Source organism: Planococcus citri, chromosome 1, assembly GCF_950023065.1.
Source record: "Planococcus citri chromosome 1, ihPlaCitr1.1, whole genome shotgun sequence".
Classification (NCBI taxonomy): domain Eukaryota; kingdom Metazoa; phylum Arthropoda; class Insecta; order Hemiptera; family Pseudococcidae; genus Planococcus; species Planococcus citri.
In genome coordinates, this window is record NC_088677.1 from 20835983 (window position 1) to 20842296 (window position 6314).

The window sequence follows — 6314 nt, forward strand, 5'->3', positions numbered from 1 at the left end:
AATACAAAATATAATATCTTCCTTCTTTGAGAAATCAAAAAGTCGACAAAAAATAATTTGAAAAATTTGAATACAAGTTGGAAAAATGTGAACTGATTCAAGAATAGTATTTTAGAAACCCCTGTAAGCGCAAAAATCTAATAGGACATTCGGATACACCTTTTGGGACATTCGCGGTTATTTCGCAAAGGACATTCGGATACAGTTTTTACCCCCTGTGGTGCTACTGATAACCACTAATCGGTACATTCGAATATGCACCGCCCTGCTTCTGAAGCGGCCTCAACGAGACCTGGTGTGACAAAAAAGTTCAATCTCATTACTTTCATCCCATCGATAGTGTATGGAGTACGTGGTGCAGAACAACCTCAGTGTCAGGCTGACGACCAATCTGACGAGCCAACAGCCGCCCCGGCCCCTGCTTCTGAAGTGGCCTCTATGAGACCTGGTGCGTCAAAAAAGTTCAAAACAGAAATGAAGAAGAAAAATAAGAGCGGACGACCATCGGCATCAATTCATCCATACCATTTCCGATGAAATTCGGGATCATATCATGTGTTTTCCAAAAAGCCAAACTAGGATTGATACTAGTATTGTATATGTAATTTATACCAAGCTAAACTGACCATGAAAACAATGTCAATGGAACAAAAGAAAAACACAACGTTATCCCTTGGAATAAATCATCGACAAAATTTTACTGAGTATATGAAATCTCACAATATAGCATGCGAATTTCAACGAACAATAATTTGTGACGCGACCAGCGATACCATACCATAAGTCGGAAAACTTTTTTTTGAGATAATCGCGTTTTCATGGAAAAAGTCAGAAAATATCAAAAAAAAATTTTTGTCGATTCATATACTATGAAGCCTATACTTTGGAATGGGTGTACCCACCGATCTCAAACACGTCGTTTTCGTGGTGAAAAACCGGTTTTACAAAAGTGCTTTTCATAAAAAAAATGTCAAAAAAAAAAAATATTATGATGTAAAACCATTAAAAGATGAAGAAAATCAAAAAAAAAAAAAAAAATACTGTTCACTGGTTTTTAAAAATGTTACATGGCTAAGAATAAGTAAGTATTCGAATATTTTTAATGCCATCGCATTTTTAATGTAACCCATATCTAATTACTTGTATATTACTCATTTTCAAGTGAAAATTAAAAATGTATTTTTTTCATGATGAAATTAACTTCTATTCAACTCACGCACAAAATACTTCAAAAAAAAAAAATCATTAAAAATCTGGATCAGTAAAATTGAACGCCATTTTACCTAAAAACAGCCTGATTGCAAAATGAACTTAATTTTTGTATTTCGGATATCTAAATTATATAAAACGACACCACAATATGGACCGTATTGAATCATGTCGAAATTATTGAAATGGGGAAGTGGAATCACAGTTATTTGTGCTCAATATAAGGAGAGTGTTACTTCGGAGAAATTTATATTTCCAAATTGGTAAAGAGCAGCGAGGTGGGGCTGGTTTTGGTCAATTTGGACCATGACCGCACACTGAGGTACATTTTTTTATGTTACTTTAGAATAAATAATACCTACTTACACTTGAAAATGATTTTTTTTTATTTTGCTCAACGGCCTTCACACGTAAGGAGGACCTCAAAATATTGACTCAGAATGTTGGAGGTTGAGGGGAGTGTTGGAAGGAAGAAGCAGTCCATTCTTTTGTAAAAAGTCATCGAAAACTACACTTTAATCCAAGTTTGAAAAAAATCGACTGAGCCAATCTCGAGAAAAAAAATTAAAAACCATTATTAGTTTTTCGAGTCATTACACAAGAACCAATGACTCAAGAGTAGAGGTCCAAAACTCGGTGAATTAACGCATCTTCATGGTACCTATACACCGATGCTATACACCACCCAAACATCATTCTCAGAAATCGACCAAATATTTCTGCCGAATGTACATGAATGTCAAAACTTGATTATAATCAGCTATCGGTATTTTCAAAGTCAATTCCAAGACTGCTTTAGAATTCAATTTTTTATTATTTATTATTAGTTTAATTTCATTTAATTTCAGTAAAATTAGTACAGTGGAACCGTGATACGTACATACAACCTCAATAAGTGAAAATTCACGTTAAGTGCATTGTAATTTCGAAATTATAAAAATCATTTCGAGAATAGCCATACGACCCATTACCCAACCAATCTAAACTGAAATGATTTTATTTAGCTGGGGTAAGATGGATTTATATTCATCGCCAATGATTTCAAGTTAATTGGTTCGAATCACCGATCACCAAATCATAATAAAGTCCGAAATCCTAAATTCCTATTTCTTGTTCAGTTTGGTTTTAAACTGGCACGAAAACTTGACTAGGTAGCTTCCTACCCAACATCTGTTTTGGATACAAATAATTTTTTGGTGTTTCGATTTTTTTTTTTTTTTGGATAAAAATAATTCTTTGACGTTTTGTGGCGCGAACAAATTTAAATTTTACGTGAAAATATGGTTTAAAAATCACAATTTCACTGAAAATTGGAATTCAACACATAAGCGAGTGAGAAAATTTTAATTTATTATAATGACTTACACGAATTGCTCAGCCGAATGAAAGTACTTGTCGGTGAACAAAATTCTGGAAATCATTCTGGAGATTTGAAAGACAGCACGTTCCATAATCGAAGATTTTAAATTGAAGCTGGTATCTCCGCATACAGAGGATAACTTCAGCAAAACATGGAGTGGTGCTTGAATTATACACAAGCTAGCAAGAAGAAACTACTTGAGAAGAAGGGTTGAGATAGAAGGTCTAACAGCCTTCGAATGGCGCTAGCAATTGAGACATTTTAAATTAAAGAAAAACGGAATGTTATGAATTGAATTAATAAGGTTTAAGGAAATGGATTTTTTGCCACTCTAGCATGTATGTAGAAGCTTTAATATTTAACATGTATACAAGAACATAACCTGTCGATGATAGGACATCAAAAAATACAATTGATACCAGTAATCGACAGCTTTTTCCATTCGATGAAATCACTTTTTGTTTATTTTTATACGTACAATTTTTTACGCAATGCTTTTAATGACTAGTTGTTTTTTGTCTAATAGGTCAAGCTGGAGCTTCTTGGTTCTGCCCAATTTGCAACGTAAATGAAGCATGTGACATGACTCAATGTAATACCTACCTATATGCTTTAGTTTCACCCTAGGATCCGTTTTCATTTACATTGTGTTTGATTGGAAATTTTCGAAATTGATAAATGAATTATAAATTTTATAATCAAGTTTTAAAAGCGGGTTTTGTTTCAAATGAAAGAGGAAACTTACTCTCTTTTGAAAACAATTTTTGTGAAAATCGTCGACCATATAGCTAATTAATCTAAACGTGTTTAGATTAGCTATACGGTCTAAGGTAACAAAACCTCATAATGAATAATTCACGATCTACAGTTTGTTGAGTATTTTCGAACAGTCCCAGTTGAAAAATGCCAAAATTATAAATTTTTAATTTTACATATACTATATTGTAGGTATATTTCTTAACAATTCAAAAATATATGGCATCATCCTATGCAGGCAATAAGGAGACACAACATTTGCAGTGTTGCAAATTGTAGAAATAGGTAAGAATTACATGGGGCAACAATTCTTGCACATAAAAATCCTGTACATTGAATTATACAACTCAGAAAGAGTATATATTCATTCAGCAATATTTTAACACATGAATTATGCATCTTTTACGTACTACGTAAATAGGTAAGCTTCTTTTCCAGTTTTAGTATAGCTACATACAGGGTGCTCAGAAATATCGAGTACCCCTAAGAAAGTTTTTCATTAAAAATATAGGTTGGCAACGTGAAATAGATGCATATGATTGGTGGAATGTTATCTCTCCCGTCCAACAACCAATCATGGGCTATCATTATTATCATTCACTGTGACCAACCAAAGTATTTTAGTAGAAAACTTTTTTATGGGTACTCGATATTTCAGGGCACCCTGTAAGTCTTTTCAGTAATCTTTAGTTTGGAATTTGAAAACATTGAAATTAAGTTTACTCATATTTGTAATGAATGAGAAATTCATCTTAATTTTCGACATAATAGGAAAATTTACAGAGAAATGTGTTTTCTAGGAGACCTTTTAGCATACGCTTCTTTTGAATCTGATCAGACAAAAGGGCAATGAAAAAGAATACTCTGCACCTTACCCTATTTGGAGGTTCTCAAGGTTCCCGAAATATCATTTTGGAAAAGCTCGAATCCTTCATTTCCAACAAAAAAATCTATGTAAATTGGATTTATTTTCAGAAATAATCCTTTCTTAGCGAGGTAGAGATTTTATTAATGTTTAGGTTTAAGACATTTCTTTTACCAAGTTTTTATTTTTGCTCAACTTGGGTAGTATCAGATGACCTTTTTTACTACTGTTATTTCGATTTTTTACCTTATTCATTTTTAAAAAATATGTTTCAAAAAGTGCTTTCGGCCAATGTTTTCACCTCATTGAAATTATTTTTGAAAAAATAATCCAATTTATAGGTAGGTATAATCATAATTTGTTTTGTTGGAAAAACTAAGGATTTGAGCATTTTCAAAACCTTCATTTTCCAAAATGATTTTTCATTAAAAGCTCAACTTTTTTGTGGTTTGGTCATTTGTGCAGGGTATCCTAATTACTCTCTTCAAATCGATTTTTCCTCCAACATGGGAGTCAAGAGAACCTCCAAAAGGGTCAATGATGAGTGACTGTACCTTCAGCCTAATTTCATCAAGCAATTTCTTCTCAACTCATTATGACCAAATATCAATTTGTCCAGAACTATTTCTACGGTTGTTCGTACCGAGAAAATTCTGGATAAGGTGAGTTAATATACGTAGGTACTATAATTTCATATTTCATTTCCAAAAATTCCAGCGTGTAAAACTTTCCTGATAATCAGGTGAGCAGTTAACACTGGCACAAATTTAATTGTAAAATACCTACATGTGTTGTTTTTTGTTTAAGATATTGTATGCATTATGTAAGTACTAAGTACATATTTATTGTTGACACGTTGAGTAGTTTTCAAAAAAATACAATTTCAATTTAACGAGATGTACTTATTTTATTCATTTTAGGAAAAAGAAAGTGACGTATCTGTGGATACTGATGAAATTTATCCTATTGCATGCAATGCTTTATGAGAAGAAATTTTCAGATTAGAGTAGCAGTGGGTCAAAATTACCCAATATCAGCACTCATATACTCAAAAATACCATGCGAGTCACGGGTAATTTTCAAAGAAGAATGTGAACTGATCAAACGCACGCCACAAAAAAATAATATAAAATGGGTATAAAAGCGCCAATAAGTACCATTTGTTAAATAAGTACTCTTCTTAGATTCCTTTTTTCACGAATGAAGTTTTCAAAGATTTAGTCTTCTCGACATCTCTTCGATTCTCAGGTTCCAACAAATCCATGGTGTAAACGGCCTTCTCCGCTAAATAATCAGCAATGGTGTTTGTGTACTCAATTTTTTGAGCATACCAGATGTCAGAAAGAACCGATGACTTGAAATTCAAAAGATCAGAAGCATTTGTAAACACATTCGGAGGTTTCGATAGTAAGCGAACACAGAAATTCTCACGATACTGCATATATTATACTTTAATACTGCGATAAAATATTTCTGACGTAAGACATTGTTTTTATTCTTTTTAGTGTGCGTAGCACACTATTGGTTTCGCTTTGAGAAATGAAATTTCATTATACATGAATGTTCTCTTAAACTATCCCACCGTTTTTTGTACCTATTGGACACCATTTGAGAATCATTAAGGCGGAGGGAATAGATTATTTTTCATTCAATTCGGATGGGTAATTGCTGAGTAATTGCAATTTTAGTTCATTATTTTAATGCATAAATTCCTAAAAAAGGAGAAAGGGGACTTGTAAACCACCTGCCGCTCATTGTACCCTGCTATACCCCCAGCCTTATCCTTTCATCATTTTATAAACAGCTGCGTTGCATTGTACCCTGTTACACCCCCAGTCTGCCAGCTGTGTATTTCAAGTGGGAGTGGCTTGGTGGGGTGTTTACCAAACAAATATATTATTTTAATGCCGTAACCCTCGTAGTGAAGTGGTGGCTGAGTGGATAGGGCATGTAGGTAGGAATAGGAAATTTAGGGACCCAGGTTCGAATCCCCGTGAGGTAAGTAGGTAGGTGACAGATTTTTCATAGGAAAATCGGATAGGTAAATGCTTTGGAGTTTACTACCTACGTAGTACATGATAATGGGGCAAAAATAATGCTGAAATTGAGTTATGAATTCTGATA